At 47.9% G+C, this 21,496-nt stretch overlaps 1 protein-coding gene and 1 long non-coding RNA gene across 3 annotated transcripts in view; one reads left to right on the top strand and one right to left on the bottom strand.

The window, feature by feature from the left end:
* ZFHX3 (zinc finger homeobox 3) overlaps positions 1–21,496 on the top strand; it is a 241,395-nt gene that overhangs the window by 160,702 nt on the left and 59,197 nt on the right. The gene's annotated exons all lie outside the window — the stretch shown is intronic.
* The window catches only part of LOC109389154 (uncharacterized), a 6,564-nt gene continuing 430 nt past the window's right edge, over positions 15,363–21,496 (bottom strand). The window contains exons 2-3 of the long non-coding RNA XR_002125353.1: positions 19,010–19,225; positions 15,363–18,890 (exon numbers count right to left, since the gene is read on the bottom strand). This is a non-coding gene — a long non-coding RNA (uncharacterized LOC109389154). The remainder of the gene's footprint in view (positions 18,891–19,009; positions 19,226–21,496) is intronic.

The raw sequence follows: 21,496 nt of genomic DNA, 5'->3' as shown, positions 1-21,496 counted from the left end.
CACACACACACACACACACACACACACACACACACACACACACACAGAGTTAACAGGGTTCAAGATAATTGGTGGTAATTACCAGATAGTGGGGCATGGCAGTAAATACCCTGGGCCTTCTGAGATGTGAGGGCTTCTTGGGTTGAATGACTTGGGAAGCTCCAAGGAGCAGGCGCCTGGAAGGATAGATGTAGAAGCAGATGCAGTAAGACCCTAGGTGCTGAGGGAGTGCAGGAATTTGGTCAGCGGCCAGGGGCCAGGGAGCAGGCCGTTCTAGCTAGAGAAAGGACCTTGGGAGAGGACCCACAGTTTAGTCCCATTTTCTTCCATCGTGTGTATCTAGCTTCTTCCATCTCCCCCTCTACCATGCCACTCTGCCCTTTTGAAAGACAAATAGGATTGCAAATGTGAACATCATAGATGTATTAAAAACAAATACATAAAAACTCTTGTCTTTCCCATAATCTCCTAATCAGATTCAAAGCCTAAAAAGAAATTTCCACATGTGTTGAACCCTGACTAAAAGAAAAACTAATACACAGGAATAATATATTGATTTCTGGGCTGTCTGTGTTGAGGGGGAACTGCATGTGCTGGTGGGAGTTCTGTTTTTATTTAACATTTGCATTAGTAACTTGAAAACAATAAGTAGTAAATTAAATTTGCATACAAACTAAAATATTTATGCAATGATGTGTATAATTGCAAATATTTAAGAATAGGAAAATTATATAATTGGACTAGAGATGTTAGGAATTGTACTGTCTTTTATTTGTACTTCCTTGAAAAATATTTTAATTTTGATATAATTTCAGACTTATAAAAAAGTGAAAAAGAATCCTTATATACCTTTCCTCATATTCCCCAAATATTAACATTTTACCACATTTGCTTTATCAAGTTCTCTCTCTCACACACACACACACTCTCACTTCCTACATGCATATGTAAAATATGTATATACACAGACAGATATACACGTTGTTGTTTTTTTGAATCATTTCAGACATGGTGCCATTTGATCTCTAAATAGGTTATTGTGTATTTCCTAAGGACAAGGCCATTATCTTACATAACCACAGAAACATTACCAAAATCCGTCAACGCACGTCGATACAAAACTACTAGGTAATCGGTAGGTCCTATTTAAATTTCCCCAATAATACCATTTAGGTTAAAAGAATTGTATGCAGAGCAGCATCCCTTTACATTCCTTAAATTTAGAGCAGTTCCTCAGTCTCTCCTTTTTGTCAACATATGCTATGAGTGCAGGTTAGTTATATTGTAGGATGCCCTTCAGTTTGGGTCTGTCTGATGTTTCCTTATGATTAGTCAGGCTATGCATCTTGGTAGAAATTCCAAACAAGTGGTGATGTTCTTCCAGTACATCATACTAGGACGGACATGATATTGATGTATCTCTTCATTGATGATGTTAACTTTGATCCCTTAGTTATGGTGATAGTGGCTATTTAGTAATGATAGTGATGAGTTAGTAATTACGGTGATTAGCTAGTTATCCATTGTGAAGTTACTATTTTCCCCTTTGTAATAACACGAGGATCTAGTGGAGAGCTACACTGCGTCTATTTAATAAGGCATTTCATTTTTAAATGGGATGGTTTGGAAAAGTATATACACTAATAAAAATCAGTAGGTAGCAGTATTTGCCCCCCCCAAATGAATGTGATATGGTCATTAAAGTTGATTTTTTAAGCTTCTGTATTATTTACCAGTTTCTAGATGATTATTAGGTCATTGAGCAGGCCAGAAAACCGAAAGAGTGAAGAGCATTTGCTAAAATGCCACTGGCCACTGAATAGCCAAAGACATGATTATAGTATAAGAAGGAAGATGAAGTATTAGCTTGCCCAGAGCTGACTAGCGCGGTCTTTGGAATGTGAAGGTTGGTGCTATGATAAATCTGAATTCATGTCTAATGCCTTTATTGAACGAAAGCGAGCACTCTCTGTTGTCATTGGTATGCTGTTTCAGGGGGCCTCTGGCTATGGAAGGCTTCGGCTGGCTGGCCCTGGGCCTGGGTGGGGTGTGCGGGAGTCCAGAAAGAAGAGGGGTCGGGGCTCTGGAGAGCTGCTCGCTGTTCCGTGTTTCTAGTTGCTTCCAGTCTCGCGGTATTTTTTAATGTAGGAGCATTTGATTAGCTTTCCGTTTTTCTCTGCTAAGTCTAATAAGAAGCCTAGGTCCTTGTTCCCTCACTTTCCATCTGCTCCCCTTTTTCTGAAGGGCACAGATTAGAAGGCTGATCTTTGTCCTGGGATGTCTCCTCAGGCACAGCCTCGTCTGCACCTTCTGCTCTTTTCTCTTGGAGGCTTTGGCGGAAATGCAGCCTTCTGATTTTTCTTCTTCGTGCCTCAAATCATTGTCAGCTTTTTCTGCTGTCCATTCTTGGAATTCCTGCCAAGCCCCATTCTTACCTTTCTTCCTTTCTAGAGGTAATTATTCCTCCTTTCATCTTCAAGGCTGCACACACAATAGAGCCCTATCTCCTGCCTCTGTAGGTGAGCAGAGGTCTGTTGAGCCCCCAAGGTGGGACATGCTGTGTGCCTGAGGGAGCTCACTGTCTAACAAGAAAGGATTCCTAAAAAGGCCATTGACGTGGACTCAGAAAACTGCTTATGTGCCCCATGTGTAAAGGGCGTGGGGTGTTATCTGTGCCAATGTGCAGAGTGAGCAAGCGGGGAGGACAGACGTGAGATCTGAGCAAGACTAGGATGGGGCATGTTCTCCACGAGAAGGGGAACTTGGGCTTTCTTTCCCTCTTAGGGAACAGGGAACCACAAGATGCTCACACTTGGCAAATTATGTGACCTCGCCCTGTTTTAGACAAACAGTACCGGCTCCCCCTTGGAAGACGGACAAATTTAAAGGTGAAGTGCATGTGAAGTGAGAGGTGAGGGAGGATCCGAGCTCGTGGGATGGGGGTGGTGGTGGTAAGAGTGAAAGACTTGGTGCTGTATAGATAGTTCCATCTGGGAGAAATGGAGAGAAAGCAGCAAAGGGTGATTGTGAACTGCCCGGCTGGGGTCCCTGGATGGGTCTGATGCTCTGAGTGGGAGAGAGCAAGTCAAGAAGTGGGTATGAGTAAGAAAGGAGCATGGAAAGGATGCTGTCATCGAAACCACACTTTCTTTCCTCATCTCCCACTTTTCCAAATGAATATAATACTCAATGTGTACCAGAGTCTAATACATAGTTACGTGCTGTTTATCTCATATTTTTCCAAAAAAGATTTGACAGCCTTGTTTGGCTGATTATTCATTATCGGCTTACTGTTCATCCCTAAAATTGTAAACCTCTGCAGAATAGGGACCATGTCTTGTGCTACTTGTGTAGCACCCAGTCCTGGGTCTGTCCCACTGATAAGTTGCTCAGCCAAGGCCTTGCTTCCTTGGGTCCCATCTTTCTGGATTTAGATAAACGCTGGGTTCCGCGGTAGGCTCTGAGCATGCCTTGTCCCACACGCTTGTCCTGCCGTTGTCTTTTTCCTGCTGCTGCTATAAACATTCACCCCCTTTTTGATGATTCATGAGATCTAGCCAGCAAAACTACCCGAACAGGTGTGTGTATTGACCAGGAGTACAGGAAGTCCTCACTCACATTGATAGGTTCTGCGACTTTAAGCAGAATGACATATAATGAAACCAGTTTTACCACAGTCTAACTGATATACACGAGAGTTAAGTTCCTATGTCTCATCAACGTGATAACGAAACAGCATGATTTGAGGACCTCTTGTATCATCAGAAGAGGAAAACTGCCACCTCGAGAAAAACGTGCCTGGTCATATACAGTGCCACTTCTCTCTTGTTGCTGCGAAAGATCATACTCTCCCTGGGTCCGCGACTTTTCACTGGGGCCAGAAATTTGACAGGAAATGACTGCCTGAGCAAAAACAGATGATCCCGCTAAAATAAATGTGGATTACAGGTTTAAAACGATGTCAGCAGTAAATGGAAGGAGAGAGTTGAGCTGTTCACTGGCTCCAGAGGGCACTAGCTCATAGGATTACAAGCTGCTCCTGCGGCCTGCAGATTTGGGCATGGCTTGTCTTCGAAAAGGTGTTTCCTGCTTCTTTCCTCTGGATGGAAGGGGGACACACTTAAGAAACAGGGCTTGTCTTCCTGCCCAGGATGACACGGCATCCCCCTCCTCCCTGTGTTCAAGTACACACCGCCAGTGTTCTGTTCTGTGGGTGACACTATTCTGGACTTGTCCCCAACCCTGCTTGCAAAATGCTGCTTTTTCTAAATTTCATGTAACCACTCAGGGTTCTCACATAATATGCCACCTGGCCATCCTTTGTTTTGTGGAGTAGAATTAAGGGTGCGCTTCTCTCAGTGGGGTCACAGATGACAGTTTTCTGGTCCATACAGGGCTGGGGCTAAGGATGCCGTCGGGACGGTCTTGTGCTGGGTTAGTGAGACTTGACCCTGAACCCTGCAGGCCGTTTTTGCTCTTCCTGGAGCTGGGAAACGTTCCTGTCTACCTTAGCACATGAGCAGCTCCTCCTCCAAAATAAGAAAAGCAATACATGCTTATTATTTTTACAGTTGCAAGATGTACTCGAAAGGTTGGGAAATCCCACAGCCCCTAAGTATGAGGCTTTCCTCTCCCCAAAGTATAATGACTATTCATAGTTTGCAGAACTTCCTTCCAGAAAGACCATAATTGAGGGACTCGGGATGTTGATTGCTTATTCTGCCATTTCTAGGTGATTTTCTGACTTCAGGTAGAGCTGGGATTACAGGTTGGTGAGTCTGTGCCTGTGTCAAAAATGGAGAGGGGGAGTGGGGTCAGGTTCCATGAAAAAAATGTCACTCGTGCCCATTGAATGGGTTCAAAGAGGTGAACTTGCTTTGAAGCACGTCAGGGATATAGTGGAAAGGCCCCGGGAACGCCCTCACACACTCTGCTGTGACCCAGCGCCCACGTCCTCTCCTTCTGCACCTCCTCAACTCGAAGAAACCCTCCCCTGGTCTTCTTCTCTCACACAGCGAACATGGGGGACTTTCGGGTTAGACCTGGTTGTGAGAGCTTTAAAGAGTCACATGGGAGTTTAGATCCCAGCTTTTCTGAGCTAGCTGGCTTTGGTCACATTTAATCCGGGATTTTGGACTTTTTCAGGTAATTTGAGGAACCAAACGATCCCTTACCCCAGAAAAAATGCATGTATACAAAAAATTTTGCATGTTTACTTTGGTGGCTCCCACCTGCACCCCTCTAAAGCATCAGTTCTCTTATTTGTAAAAGGGGATGCTCATGCGTGTTTTGGGGATCTGTCTCGTTAATTCCCATGTGACAATTCAGCAAGAGAAGGTACATAAAAGTGTCATACTTATGTGGAGTCTGGCACGTAACTGCTGCAGATTCTTTCCGACCTCCTCACTCTCCGCTCCCTCTTCCAAACGGCTGTGCCCTGGCCTGCCGTGTTTGCCAAGGGAGAAAAGTTAGTCTCATTTCATTTTTGGATCATTTGTTAGGCTAGAGCCCAGCCAGATTTTCATTTTCTGTGCCCACAATGATCTCTTTGTTCCTTTTTTCCTCCCTCCACTGTGGGCATCTCACGGGCCGGAAGCACCGTATTATCTTTTTGGTCTGCCGCATCAGGGCACCCGTTTCCTTTCTGTGGGAGGGGTCTCAGAGAAGCCCTGAGTCTATGTCTCCCGCTGACTGCTATCCTGCAGTCACGGTGGCATTTCCTCTCCCCTCAAGGGCAAGGGAGGCTGTGCTCCAGACTTTGTATTGCAAACAAGTACGAGGCATAACCGTGTCCTTGGTCTGCAGGGCATATGGCTCCACCAAGGGATGGAGACACCTGGCAGGTACTGGGGCCTTGGTCAGTGGTGGAATGGGGACGAGCCTGCTCTGATGGTGGAAACACTCGTTTGTTAGGGGCTAGAGGTGGCCCTGAACACAGTGGTGTCCTGCCTCGTTGGCCAGTCATGGGGAATGGGAGGCCCCGCCATCTCAACGGCAAAAAGCCTGCCTCTCTTCCTGTTTCCTGTACCCTGCCCCGTAGGCTGGGTCTTTGACTCCTGTTCTTGCATTGGCACATTGGGTGGAAACGAGGTTGAGTTCATTCTTGGTGCTCACTCGGTGCAAGCTGAGAACTAGTGCTAGCAAAGGGCTGTCACAGCCCAGGTGTCTGACATGGCCAAGCACAGAGCCACCTTCAAGAGGGAAGGCTTATCTGAAATTCTCAGGAGCTAACTCAGGACTGAGTGGGCTTATTTGTAAACTGAGAAGTCACCTGGATTACGGGATGGGATGTCGAATGCCACAAGTGCCTTCTCCCATTGGCCTCTTCCCCTTACAGCCTGCTCCTTGGTCTTGTTTGTTTGGGTCCAGCTCTGCCTGAGTAAATGGCAGTCACCTGTAAATATTTAGTGGTGGGACTCCTTCAAGTCCCAGATGCATTTCAAGAATGTAAAAACTCTCTTAGGTTCTTATGCTAGTGTTCCAGCTTTGATCTAAAATAGCTCATTAAAGTGGTTCCGCTGGCTGTCACTAGCCTGAGGGTAGGAAGGGATGTAGGGGCCACTTCCAGTGGGTAGACAGATGTTTGCCTCACCTAATGCCTGCTCAGGCTCTCCCAGCTGGAAAGACACTGACCCACACCTTCATTCACATCCTCCAGGATTCCGGGAGAGCCTGTCATTTTTTCAGTCAGCACCATCACAGCTCATAAACTGAACACCACTCCATGGGATTGCCCTAGGTCCCCTCTTCAAAACTGGAACGTCTACACGTTTCCAGGTAGTGTGCCATGTGGATGATTGACGGCTTTCCTTCTTGGTTTGGATTCTGACTATGCCACAGTTGATGGAACTAGAGTCGGTAGTCCTGATGTGCACTACTGCCCTGCCTCGGTACCATCGGTGGCCATACGGAGAGGCCCAGGGGGACTTGGGCCATTCGAGAGGTCAGCTGCCTCCCTGCCACCACGATTCGGTGCTTCATCCACAAGTTTATAGAAACATTTCAAAGCTTTAGGTATGTGTCTTGATACATGACAATCTGTTGCCAAGATATAATACTTCAAGTATTGGAGTGGCACAGGAGTACTTGTGCATCTTCCTAACATGTGGGGTGAACACCCCCTCAAAACTATAGATGAATCCATGGGAGCAGAGTACATTGAGCTGCTACTAAATGATTGATGTGGTCATGTTTGTACATGTGTCTCTGTGTTTTCTAATGTGTTTTTAATGAAGTCTCCTCTGTGCCAGGCATCTTCAAAGCCCTGGGGACATGGTGATGAAGCTGGGGTGGCAGGCTGAGGGCGCAGCTGGGGCAGAAGAAAGGCCAGTGCAGCTGGCACGTCCTGGGAGAGGAGAGACAGGTGGCACAGAACACTCGACACACTTTTGTAAGCAGGGTCCTGAGTTTGTGGTTTGAGTGTCATGGAAGGAGGTCAAACATGGCCTGACATGACTGGACCTGCCTACAGGTGGCGTAGTATGCAGTTTGTCACACATTTCTGTCCTCATAGCGCTTACTGTCCCAGGGAGTGGAAGACACAGAAAGGTAGACAGAAAACAGTTACACCTATTGTGCGAAATTTTAAAATCATGCGAACTTGTACATTCTTGCATCTTTTGCATCTTGGAGAGTTCACTTTTTCAGATAGAATTTTTCTGTGATGGATTCTTCCAGTCCCGGAGTTTGGTTTGCAAGTAAGCAGTTGGGGCTTCCTTAAGGGCATCTGTGTCTGAGTTGCTGTCTGTCCTCGTCCTGGGGTTAGGTTCACTTTGCACTGTTACTAGTGTGAGAGTTTCCAGCTGATGCTTAGAGGAAAGCTCTAACGCCCCTTCCCCTTGGCTGATATTCTTCATATAGACATTTAAACACGCAGAAGGGGGACACGCTGCATGACACACAGCCTGCAACAAGACAGCCCTGCGCCTGTGGGCACATGCGGCACTCAGGCACTCCCAGAAGAGCGGTGTAGACACCCAGCACAGAGGACACACGTGTCTGCCAGCTGGGGGGGGGGGGGGAGGGGGCGGGCAGCTAGTCATTCAAGTGGAACAGGGAAGGGGCAAGAGAAAGGCATAAGCGGACGTGTTGCTGTAGGCCGGGAAAGAGAAGAAGATGAAGAGAAGTGGTCAAAGCAGTGTTGGTAACTCGGGGAAAACCCTGAGAGGCTGTGAAGTCAACTTTGTGTGGGCGTGCGTGCACACCATACACACACACACACACACACACACACACACACACACAATCATAATTTGTAGTAAATTTTAGACAGGGGATGAATTTTAGAGAGATGTCAAAGGAACAGCCAAGCTTGGGAAAAGAAAGGCGATTGAGGATTTAGCCAAACCCCGCCCTGCTTGTGAGGAAGGTCCACAGGGTGGCAGCTCCACGGGGGACTTCAAAGCTTGTAAATGATGAAGGAGGCAGAGAGGGACAAGTTTGTGTGTTGGTTAAATGATGGAGGAAAGGGGGGAACGGGGAACTTAGCAAGGTTTTTATAGTTATTAAATATGTGGATTTGCAACCTCCCGCAGGAACAATGCAGACGTTCAAAATGGTACCTGATGAAGGAGGAAAGCGATGTGCATGCGTTGCCCTAGACCCACTTCTGATGACCTGCTAGCATGGGCATCGCGTTTCCCTCCCTGCTCTGAACAGAAAGTAGTCTTTCTGGCTGGGAGTTGGGATCTATTAAAAATAATCGGCGACGAGACCAGTATTATTTATTTAAGTGGGGAACGCTGGGAGGGAGGCCTGGGTGGGGAAAGAAGGGGAATGAAATGCTTCAGCTGCCAGAGAAGGTGGTTCCTAGCCGTGCGAGGAGGAGCCACAAACACCCATCATGTTGGAGAGGCCCGTAAATAAGAACTCGCCACCCCTTCAGAGATGCCCAAGTTACCTCCTTTAGAGTAAGCGTCCCTTCTCCTTGTTATTGTTATTTATCACCTGTTTCTGTAAACTGGCCTCTGAGCTTCTCGCAGCCTGGAGGCCCAGCTTCTGTCAGTAACATCATTGGAGTTGGGGCCTCCCTGAGTAAACTTCACTGACTTCAGGAATATGAACAAGGAATGGCCAGATACATGTGTTCTTATGTCCAGAACCAGAAGGGGCCGCAACCAAACTGTTCCATTTCATCTAACCTGTGCCCCGCGCAGCCGGGTAACTCTTTGTGGACTGAACAGTGGTGTCCGTAAAACCCAGCCCTGCCCTGCCCTGCCCGCTGCCTGCGTTCTAGTGCAGACTTTGTTTGCGCCTGTGATTTCTTCTGTTGTAATTCATATGAAGTTAAAACTATATTTTCAATTCCCTCTGTTTTTAGTTCCCTCTATGGGAGACAGAAAAATGTGGGGCCTTATGGACAGACCAACAGATTTCCAGAGTTGTTTTTTTTTTTTAACCACAACTGTAAAAGGGAAGCTGAGGCGGGGTTTGGGGGGGGTGGGATTTTTGCCTCTTGCCCCCCCCCATGTGGCCTCATGGAACGATAATGGCTGTCATGGAAATCCACACCCACAGACAGCCCTCTGCTCCATTTCCACCCACAAAGAACGGAATCCAGAGAACCCCCCGCCTTCTGTACATGAAGGGAATGACTGAGTTGGTGAGAGGGAGAAATAAAGAGGATTGGCCCAACTCCTGGATATTTCTGGAGACAGTAAGTCAGCGTCATCTTTTTGGTAGACATGCCCTTCTGTGAATTGGTTGAAAAAAAAAACGAAAAAAAAAACGACTGAAAGATGAAAGTTCTGTTCTCCTTTTGGGAACATGAAGCTGTGTTGCCTAGTTGGAGGGGTCCAGAGAGAAGCCAGCAGGGAGAGGATGTGGGGGTAGCCGGGGATGGCCCCAACCTGTCTGCCAGCTTGGTGGACTCAGGGGCTGAGTGGGACAAGCAGGCCGAGGCCTCAGTTGATCTCAGCATTGCTTTCTATTAGGTTGTTGGAAAAGCCATGACGCATTTTTGCAACGAAAAACAGAGAAAAAATATGTCATGACTTTTCTGACAACCCAGTAGATTAGTTCTCTGACACTGCCCTGTTTGGATTGGCCTGAAGCTGAACAGGAGGCCCCACTGGCTTTCCAGAAGGGAAGGGACCATGGCTGCCAGTGCCCCTGCCCACTACCTCACCCAGGTTGCGGCAGCTCGTGCATAAATGGGGCAGCCTGTCCACCTCTCTCCTTCCCTCTGCACAAATTGGAAACGACTAACCGTGCCATATTTAGTGCAGCGCTAACAGCCACTCGCCTCTAAGGGGTAATCATGCAGGCATAAATTCGGAAAGTTGCTAAGCTATGAGCAGTCTTATGAGCATTAAAAGTGTCCTCTTTGCCAGAAAGGTCATTCATAACTTGGCTACCCTGCTGATGTACAGTCAGTGATATTGATTGATTAATGTATAAAAGCACCAGATCCATTTGCTCCTATGAAAGAGAATAAAGTGCAGTCGACTCTCTCTTTATTTTCACCTCATCCTTTTGTTTGAAGGACATTTTTCCCCCCTTCTTTTTGTTTCGCCGGCTAGGTTTAAGGGGGTTACAAAAAGCCAGTTTCTGCCAAGTAATGTGTTCACAAAGGGAACATTGATTCACATCAGTGTCGCTTGAATTACCCTTAAAGGTTTGCCAAGGAGTTGCTCTTATATTAACCTTCTGTTCATGAAGGAAGAAATAAATAAATAAGTCATAAAGTCAAACCCGTTGCTTTGCATTTTAGTTTTGGACTTGATCTAAAATAATTTCTTCCGTGGCTGATTGTGGTGAAAGGCATGATGCGGAAAGTCCCCCGTGAGCTTTTTGGGGTACAGGGTGGGGGCACCAAGGAAAGCGAGCCCACCTCCTGCCGCCTAGCCCCTCCTGGGCACCAGATCATGGAGCAGCCGCTGAATTTACTTCCAGAGAAGAGATTAGTTCTGATTGGCTGCTTCGCATTCAGGCTGAGGCGCGTTGGTCCCCTTTCCTTGCTCTCTTAGGCAATTCACACAATCAGGTGGTGGAAACAGCAAGAAAAACCTTCCTTTGTCTGGAAGATGAAGGATGCTGGTAAGGGAAGGCAGCTCTGCTTTTCAGCTCCTATGGAATGAATTAGGCGTCGAGTCTTCAGAGACATCCTCACATTTCCCAGTTTGTTTATAGAACTTGAAGGGCAATAGCCTGAATTGGGGGGGGGGGAGAACTCCTGCTTTTGTTTTTTCTCTTAAACCTCAAATTCACTTTGTTTCGTTGTTGTTTTAATTTTTTCCCCATTATCCAGGTGGTCTAAAGAGCTTCCTAGTCTTGAAAAACCAAAATGGTGTTGGTCTACAAAACCTAAAGCATACTGTATTGATGACCCCGTAATTTGGTGAGCCTTGGGTAGTATATGGGATAGAGCATTTTGCCAATTAATGAGCTGTTCCTAAGTTTTCTTTCAGTGACTTGATTAGAAATGCCTAGGAAGATAGCCCAGTGCTGGGCAGGTAGGACGCTGTCAGCATTAGCTGTCTGGCCATCTTAGACTTCTTCAGCATTTGACACGGCCATTTTCAGAGTAGGAAGCACGTTAACACAGTGTTTGAAGCCGCCTGAGAAGCCAGGGGAATGTGGAATTGTGGGACAGAAGGCTGCACTGAGCTCCTAGGGAGGTGCAGTCTGAAGTATCGCCTGCAGGTGTCAGTGTGGAGTTTTCTGTATTGGCTGACCCCGCCGCCGTGCAATGGACTTGGGAGCCTGGAAATGAAAACTGGTCAGTCTGCCTGTCTGTTCTTCTAAGCCGGGCCCCATTCGCTTGGCGAAATCTACTTTACTGGTACCAAGCTGTTCATTCAACAGGGCCCATCAGGAGGCGGCCACCTTCTTTCTCTAAGGGCTACTGCAGATGCTGGAAGAACCAGTTTCCCATCAGTTGGCAGTTCTTGGACATGGAGAGTGTTGATGGCTGAAAGCCACAGACATGTTTTCTCTGTGCTTATTTGGAAGCATCATCATCTGTGTCTTTCTTGGGAATCTGGGCCCTTGGGTCCATGTGCACCTTTTGTCTGCAGCCACCACCCAGATGGTGTAAAAGCAGCAGGTGAAAAAGTAGGTTGCTTTTTCCCCCCCTCCTAGCGGCGGTTTTGGAGTTTGAAGATATCCAAGCTCATGTGAATCCCTCCTAGTTAAAAGGGGCCGCTCAGTGAGCGAGCTGCACCTGGCCTGTGTTTTGACAGAGAAACAGTTCTTCCATTGGGGGCACTGAACCCCCCCCCCACTGCTGCCCCCTTCCACCAGGTTTTACCTGACACTTGGAAATCACCTGTCTGTTCAGCCGAGTTAGGGCAGTGTTACCGATGCCTTATGGTCTGACCACAGTGCAGGGGCTTATGTCAGTTGCACTGGCTTCTACTTCATTCTGAAACATGGCAGGGGAACAGCAGGCAGGTAGAGTGTCTAGTTTTGTAGTTACACGTATGCTATGTCATCAGTTCCTTTCCCTTCATAACAGCCAGAGCTCAATGCTCATTGCCAAGCTAACCCCAAGACGCTGGTGAAGTGTTGGCCTATATGGGGAACCAAACTAACTTTATGTAATTGTTTAATTAAAACCTTGGTTTTCTAATTGCAGTCTAAACACAAGTGCCTTTTGTTCATGAAAGGCAACCTCTGTGCTTGTGTTCTCGTATGCAGCCTTTCTTTTCTATGTTTTCCAACTCAAAAACTGACATTTAAGTTCCCACCGTGGGGAAGGTGGCAGGCGATGTTTCTTGCCATTGGGGGAGCTGTCCCACAATTCCTTGGGCCGGCCCTCGTCAGCGTCTTATCTCACTCAGCCGCGGTTGCCTTTCTGATTTCATATTGCAGTGAATCAAATTTGTAAGCCCCCGTCACCTGCTGGAGTAATCACAAAGCCAGAGAAAGTTTCTCTGGCGTAAGCATTATTTTCCATAGTCCTAGTGTAGGAGTTGAGCTCGATATATTTTAATGTTTGCCTTTTAAAGGGGAAACCTTCCCTTGATTTCCCGATGAATCTTGGTCCCCCCCCCCCCCCCGCTCTCTCTGCCGAGGTGATAGGAGCTGGCTCACAGGATATTCTGAGAATAAATCCATTTTCTTCCCTCTGTTCTGCAGAATAAATTAGAATTTGCCTGATTTAATAAAATGGCTTCATCTCCCTGCCACGCTTCCCATCCCCGGAGTATTCCTTCTGCGGTGGCCTGCTCTTCTATAATGGATCTCAGCGCCCTATCTCCTTGTCACGGGCTGGTGGTTTCACATGTAAAGCACTCGCTCGTACTCACGCGCATATGCTGTTTCACACATACGCACGCATGTCCGCTTTGGGGGATCCTGATGGCTGAAGGTGCGGAAATTTGTCACCAGATCTCATTTTCCCCATTGTCAGGCGTTATGGCCATAACTGATGGGGAGGTTGGTGCAATTTGCCGGCCGTCTGCCATTAACCCAGCCTCCTGGAGTTGATGCGACCACAATGTAGAATATATTTTGGGGGGAAGGGGGGAGGTTGAAGATAGGGGATTGGAGCATAAATCTTCTCCCTCCGCCCTAGTCCTTTCTCTGTTTAATTGGAACGTATTTATCGCTGGGTATGGTGGAGTATTTCGCTCTCTCTCTGTTGCTCTCAGATGGACCAGTGGCAGTTTGTTGTTTGAATTTGGCATCGTTTTTCCATTTGAACCTCCCCTACCCCTTAGATTTGTGTTTTAATTTTTATTTCCCAGGTTGATTCCCCCCCCCCTTTCCATTCTGACACTAATTATGGCAGCCGCATTGGGAGTCCTCACTGCTGGGAGGTACCCAGCTAAGTGTTAAGAAGGGTTTTAAAAACAGGCTGAACTCTTTCTTAATGAGGCTCAATCGGGCTCTCCTCCGGGTGGTTTTGTTTTGCTGATCTGTCAGTTTTTCAAGGATTTAATTGCACTTTTTTCGTATTAGTCTTTGAAATTGGCCTATACAACCCTGCTATAAAATAACATTAAAAAAAAAAGGCAAAAAGTTAGTAGCGTTTGTTTTTTTTCCCCCCTTGTATTATTGTTGGAGAATTTTATTTTTTACTTTCATCTCTCCAGAGCCATCTTCTTCTAGTCCCTCTTGGGAGCGAGTGATTGTGAAAAATGCAGAATGGAAGTGACAGGAGAGGGCCATGGAGAGCCCGGATCTCCAGGCCTCACAGACAATGTCCCATTTCTTAAGCCTCCCATCTTTGGGGCTTCAGTAATGCAGCTGGGCGTATGTCTCCTCTTCCGGGTTTGCTGTTGTCCAGGGGCAGGAAGAGGCTCATCCTCACCACTGCGCTTCTTTAGGCGTGGACATGACCGATTCCATCCAGTGGTGGTGCCAGGCCAGCGAACCAGCGTCTTGAGTTCCCTAACCATGGGCGGTGAAGGCGAGAGAGGGTCCCAAAGACAGAAGGCAGAAGTTGCCAGGCAGGGGCGGGGGAGGAAGCCAGGCCGTATCCTTTATGCCATTATCTTTATGGCGTAGAAAAACATGCTTGAAGCAATCAGCATGAAATTCTTAATTGCTTCGCTTACTTCTGCTCTCCTCATGGGACAGATTGTGCAAATGCTGGAGCTGCCAAGACCCTCATGTTAGCACACTGTCCCTGCTGCACACACTATTTTTAACTAGTGCTTTGTTTTGCAAAGATGCACAAAGGTTTTTCTTTCTTTCTCTTTTTTTTTCTTCCCAAGGATGCTAATAAACAGCAGAGGCCATAAGGAGCTGCTCTAGCCACCTTGACAGTGGCCACACTTTATTAGGCTGCACGCCTGGCTTGCTCCCCCTGCCACAGTCTGCTTCCGCTCTTTGGAAGTTTTGGCTTAAAAAAAAATTTTCATTCCTTCCCCTTTGCCACAAGTTTTGGCTTAATTTCTTTTTTACGTTTGCCTCTGAATTTATCCTGTGAACAAACCAACTTCCCTTTCCACCTTACCACCGCTTCTGAATCTGCTTTGCATCCCGCTAGTCCCCTCTCTTCTGATGTGTATCTTCCTCTTTGAGATTTCCCGTCCCCTCTCCTGAGGATGTGAAATCTAAGAACCAGATTGTGGAGATTTCAAAATAAAATAAAAAGTAAACTCTGCTTAAAAAACACTTTAGCAGGAAAGCCAGGCTAATTGTAAATCAATGGGTCTTAAAATGCAGCATCGATCTCCAGTTAGAAGTTTGAAGGGGAAAGCAGTAATTACTGCACTAGGAGGTAGTTTTTCCTCTTAGTAAGTTCTGGGCAGAAAGAAGGCTCATTAGGGCAGCACTTCGGAATCTGAGTAATTAGTTTAAAAAGTACTTTTGTGGTGTTATTCCCTTAGCTAGAAATTATTGGAGTCTTCACAGATTTATAGCTCAATTCTGATAAGATTTGATTTATTATTGTGTTTGGTGTGGAAGAACCTTGATGCATAATCAGCCAGGTGAAGATTCAGGGAAGCATGGGTCAGGGTCTTGGGAACAAGAGTCTTTTCACAGTGGGCGGGGCTTCATTCTTCGGTGGTTCCTGCTGTTCGCTGATAGTACTGAACAGTGGCCAACCTAGCACCCTCACATGGCAGCCCCATTAGACACCACCGCCCCCCAAGGCCAACCTTGTCATCCCTCAGGTGAGCAAGCATACGTCTATTTAAGGAGGTGATTTTTCTTGTCCAGGTGCATGTTGACATGATGGTTCAGTGACAAGGTTGGATGTAACACAGTCATTGTATGTCACCCATGGTGAGGCTGCTGGAGGGTAAGTTTCACGAGGGGAGGACTGTGTCCTTGTCCAGTTAGATCCACAATGCCTGCAACCTAGTCGGCACAAACTCATAGACATGTGTCATGACTTGGTAAATAAATAAATGAACAGAATAGACAGCTCCTCTTTTCTGTCTTAGAGAGAGAGAGAGCTTCTAAGCTCTTGTCTTTGGGAAAAGAAAACACGCCATGGAAGCTTTCGGTCTGGTCAGATTATCAGAGCAGGGACCGCTGCCATTCTGAGCATCACCATGGCAGACGAGAAGGAAGGCGCCCTGTCTGAAAGGGACTGGGGCTTGTGCTCTTGTGGGAAGTCATCCAGGCACTGTTCTCCTCCTTTATTTTTTATTGCAAAGAAAATACACGACAGAAAACAATGCTTTTACATCAGCTATAATCTTAACACCGAGGCACAACTCCCTCCGTTTTGGCACATTATCGTCACATGCCAGGGTAGTATTCATAGGATACCAAACGTACGTAAGGGTGCTTTGTTAACGTAGAACTGTGAGTTTTTAACTTCTTACCAGAAACTTTAGGCTTTCCATGTTGCTTCTAAGAGAGGCCCTCCAAAGAGCGCACTCCACTTGAATCTAGAACTATACATTGGATGAAAACAATGGATTGTAAACTTTTATTAGTGGAGCTCTCTTTTCTGAAAAATGAAATCCAATTTGAACCTAATACGTAAATTTTTATTTTTTTTAAAAACCTTTGTAACTGTAGTTGTTTTAGGATTTGAGATTTGTAACATTTATGTATCAAAAAATGAGAACAGGGCAGAGTTGATCAACATTTTGATCAAAATTAAGCATTATGGAAGGTAGTGAAGGGGTATGGACTAAGCTTGTGCTTTGTTTATGTGTTTTGGTTTGGCTCTATTATTATACAAATCCTCATTCATGTGGAAGTGGTTCCATATGGCAAGGGTTTTGAGCAGGGTGCCTTGCAATCTCAGAAGAGTCCTCAATTAAGCAGAAATAGCAGACATTGTTTTACTCTGAGATTTACTCAAAAACGAGTAAACTTGGCTATACAACTTAATGCCCTGGCCTCTGGGGTGTTAAATTTTGGCATGCATCACATTTGAGTATGCCTTAGTATTATAGCATTTAATAATAACCAGTAACTTAATCGCCAATTTAAAATGAAATTGGAATCAAAACTTGCAGCACCCCTGCAGCATTATAGGGCTCACAGCGGGCAGTTCAGACACCAGGGTACCACGGGAACTCTACCCTAGAGGTGCACCGGGACTCGTGCCGTTGGAAGCACGGAGGGCCACTCTTGCTGGAAAAATGACATCGGCGTTGAGTGGCTGATGAAGGGCCCCTTATCTGGGGATCTCCCTGTCATCTGCATTGGGTGACCACTGCGTAGGGTGTGCCGCCTTTTGTTCCAACGCGAAGAGTGGCTTTGAGGCTGAGGAGGTCTCGGCCTCCCCTCTGACACCTTTTTCCCCTTCTCTCTGCCGCCTGTCAGACTCCACACTGACAGGGTGTCGCCTGGCTGGGGTACCTCTTTCTGGCCCCTGACTTGGTCTGTACAGGACCCGCCTCTGTCTTGTGAATATGGAAGTACTGAAGGCCTGTGTGGAAAAACGTCACTTTCTATTTATAAATGAGAGGAAATATTTCTACTGTTTATCCTAGAAGCCCCGAGTGGTGCTTTCAAACACTGAGAATTATGTCCCCGAGCCACGGCCTCACCAGCCTCCTGTGCTCTGCCACTGCTCTACCAAAAGTTGCTCTCGTCCCCACCCTCCATCCGCTTTTCACCAATTCTTGTTGCCTGTACCCTCTCTCCTTGAGTTAAATGTTTGTGCTTGCAAAGTTTATTAATAGCACTAGCACCGCTGAGTAGAATAGTGATTTTCTACCCTTTTCAACTTTATTTTTGGCATTTAGAAACAAATCTGGAATAATATTCCCAGCTGCTCCCTTTTGGGGCAAATTTTAGTTAATGCTTTTAAAGCATATCTTGGGGGTCACGCATTCCCCACATACCCCTCCAAAGCCATAAGCATGTTAGCTCATCCCCTGTGTGGTGGCATCCATGCCCTGATGTTCGCTAGTCACCGGCAGGGTCTAGCTCTGAATCCACAGTTCTGTGGACCACCCCACACCCCTAGTCCCTGAGCCTTTTCTAAAACAACCTAGTACCTAAAGACATATCTCTGCCCAGAGAAAACATTTCCCACCTGTGACTTTATAATGATGTAAGTGCCATTGAGACAGTTGATCGTAGGCATTTCAACAAGCGTTCTGCTACTTGTGTGCACCACTGGTGGCGATAGTGGGGCGGAGGCTCCTTTTCCATACCGGAGCTTGGGATTTAAGATGGGTAGGCAGTGTTTTCACACAGGGCCCGCTGGACGGAGGCCTTGAGGGAGGCGGATGCCGTGAGGCGTGTAGGTATGACTATGGATTGGGAGACTGGGGGATCCTGGGAAGGGGTCCCCAGAAGGGCAGAGGGCTGATGACTGTGGTTTGTATTTTCGGGCTGGTCCCATCGTTGCCTGGAGTAATGTCCAGGGTCCAGGCTGGAGACCACATCATTTCTATCAGTGCCTCATCTAGAAACGTCTCCTGAATCCATCGGTCCCCCGTTTGCTGTCACAGTCCCCAGGTCCCTCATACCTTCCCTTCTGGCTTATGTATCCTGATAGAGTGTAGCACTTTGGTCACCTCTAGAACACAGAAAGGCGATTTTCAAATGGAAGGGTAGGTGTGATTTGTTGTTGTTTTTTCAATAGATGAGCCCCAAGTGGCAGAGAGACCACCTGGAAGTCAGTTGAGAGCTGGGAAGTCAGTGGAGAACAGGTGGGCTTGACGTGGTTCTGTCTCCTACCCCTGAACAACCAGGGAAGTGAATGGCAGCCGCCGGCCAGGAATTGATTGCATTAATTGATATGCCAATAAGAGAGCTTGTTACATCCGCCATTGGTTAGGAGGCCAGCTAACAAGTTCGCTGATCAATGGCACCAATAAAGATTTCACCCATTAATGAGCAACATGGTAATTAATGTTATCCATAAACCAATTAGCCTGGCCAGCGAAAGTGCCCATCTGCGCAGTGAGTGGCAGCGCCGAAAGTGGGCAGGCAACCGCCCCATCCCGTGTGGAGTTGGGTCTTCAAGCAGCATCATGGAGTCTGAGAGAGCCTGGGCTCTGGAGGGTTTATTCCAGCTGGAGAAAGGAAAGAAGACATGGGGGCATGCGGAGCTCCTAGCAGAGAGCGAAGGCGAGCACAGTCTTTGCTGGAACCCCACGCTGGAGTGCAGCTGTGCCCTGCTTGCCCCCCTTACCTGCTGGCAGGGGAGTGGGGCACACTTTTCTCTTCCAACTCGTCTGGCCGCACAGCTTTCCCACGCGAGCCTCTCAGGGGCTGTTAGGGGCTGTCATGGAATGACTGAGTTCTCGGGTCACTTCAGTCCCAGCTGGGCACGCTCTCCCCAGGGACAGCCCCTTCAGTGGCTCACACGCACTGCCCCTTGCTCCTGGAGGGCGGGTCTTGGCCTCTGCTGGGAACCATGAACGACTGGTAAAGTAATTAACATCCCCCCAGTCCCTCACCCCCGGTTTTCATTAGGAAGAAAAATTTTGCTAGAAGAAAGAAGGAGAAACATGATTTGAAGCTGTGCCTTTTTCCTTCCCCCCCTGGCTTTTTGAAATGACATCAGCGGGTTGTTTGCCAAGCATAACCTGGCAGCCTGGCGGCTCTGCCTGACTGCCTGAGATTTCTGGGGACCGTGCAGCTCGCCAGCTTCAGCCGTGGCAGCGTGCCAAGGTGACGTTCTGTGACTAAGCAGAAACGAGGGAGAGGGAGAGAGGGAGGAAGAAGGTATGTGTGGTTGGGGAGCCGGGGGGGACAGTGGTCCCGGGTCTGGGTGTGGCATGGGGAGATGTGGAGGCATGTCCTGGGGCACCCATTGAGAGGGCGGGCGTCAGGGGAACGCACTGGCAGGCCACCGAGTGTCCCTGAGGCACCGGGTTAGGGGGTGCGGGGGGGGGTTGAGGGGGAGGTACAGGCTCACAGCCACAGATCCAGCCTGGGTGCAGCCACCAGAGGGGTCTGACTTAGGAGGGAACCAAATGAGCCACAGGGAAGGTGACAGCACTAAGGGCCTGGCACTACTGAGGAGGAGGCTTAGGGAAGCTTTTATCAGCATCAGGCCCATACTCCTCAGCTGAGTTTCCTTTGCATTGTTAGGTATTGACCCTCAGAGACCCCTTGTGGATTCCCTAATTGAAAATTAATACTAGATCAATGCCATGGGCAATTTGCATATTGATCATAAACAACTTTGAAGGCACCGAGTGTGCGGCAGATCAATAGGGCCCCTGAATAGGCTGCAGAGGGAGCACCTCCCGGTACAATGCACTCCGAGAAAGGTTAATGATTTGGGAAGTTCCTAACTGCTCAGCGCAGGGCCAGCCCCCACACCACACAGCATCCGCAAGAGCAATTAGTAGGGCCCGAGCCGCCTCCCTGCCCGCCTGCCCAGGAGTGCAGGGGAGGGTGCCTGTGCTGGTGTGAGGGAAGGGGCTGGCCGTGAGTTCTTACAGTTGCCTTTTTTGGTGATAGACGAAGTCTTGGGGCAGTTTATTTCTGGGAAGTGTACTGTAAAAGACAGCAGCCAACTTACGGCTCCAATAATGTTCCTGGCCCCTTCCCCAAAACACAGCTCTCCTGATGAATGGAAGGGAATGAACTGGAGCAGGATAGCGGCTCCCTCGCCCAGCCTTCTCCTCGGGCTTCGCATCACTGGACGCTCACATTGACGTTCAAGCTAAGCCACAGTGGGTTTGGCTCATGTTGTGTCCTGTTCCGTTCGGCTCCCAATTTCTGGCTTTGGCCTCCTCGCCCATCACCTACCTGCGCTGCCCTGCTTCGTGCCGCCTTGTTCCTGCTCTGGCTTTAGGTCTTTCTGGGCGGATCCTGGGTTCCCCCACAGACCCCTAGCCGGCCTGGGGGTCTCCTCCAGGTGCCCCCTTTACCTGCCCCTCTTCACTTCTTTCGTTTTCCTCAGGGCTCCTGCCTTTCTCCCTTTGTGCCCAGATCTAGCTTCTCTTATCTCCTGGCCGTAGATACAGTGTATGGACTAGTAGTGCTCTGGTTTCACCCGTTAATGGCTGACAACAAAGCTCAGAACACTTGAGGGCTCATTCTGTCTTGGAGTTCCCAGCATCCTTTGAGAAAGCTGGTCCAAGGATCAAAGGCAGCTGAAGAGATCCGTGATGCTTGTCCACCTGTACCTAGCTCGTCAGTGAAGGGTGGCGGTGCCAGCAGCAGGCGGCTGTGTGTCAGTCACTAGGGGGAGACACCTCTTACACAGTCATGAGTGGAGCAGACTTTTTCTCACAGTAGCCCTTTTAAGAAAAATAAAGCATGCCCTCCCCCCAAAAAACATACACTCTCCAAATCCATCTTGTACTAGAAAGATCTAGCATTCAAACAGCAGCCCTGCCGAGCTCTCGTAGCTTTATATGGTTATTAAATTTGCATAGTGCGTTGAAATTCATTTATGTGGAAGGCCCATAAGGTTTTGGAGAAGGGACACACAGCAGTCGGTAATGAATTTCTAGGTTGGAGCTGCAGCCCTGAGCCCCGAGCCCTTTGTCCCTTTATCCTGTCCTGGGGCTGTCCCTTCAGCTCCTCGGGGAGGTGCTTTGGACCACGATGGTCACATGGGCACTTTTGGTTTATGGGGGGGGGGTATCAAGATTGTCCAGGTGCTGCCACATGGTCTGTGGGAAAGAATGGTCAGTGCCCCTTCTCTTCTTTGCTTTTC

The sequence above is a fragment of the Hipposideros armiger genome, unplaced genomic scaffold (assembly GCF_001890085.2).
Source record: "Hipposideros armiger isolate ML-2016 unplaced genomic scaffold, ASM189008v1 scaffold_9, whole genome shotgun sequence".
NCBI lineage: Eukaryota > Metazoa > Chordata > Mammalia > Chiroptera > Hipposideridae > Hipposideros > Hipposideros armiger.
Note: the sequence above shows the minus strand (reverse complement) of the source record. Positions and strands in the feature narration are given on the sequence as shown.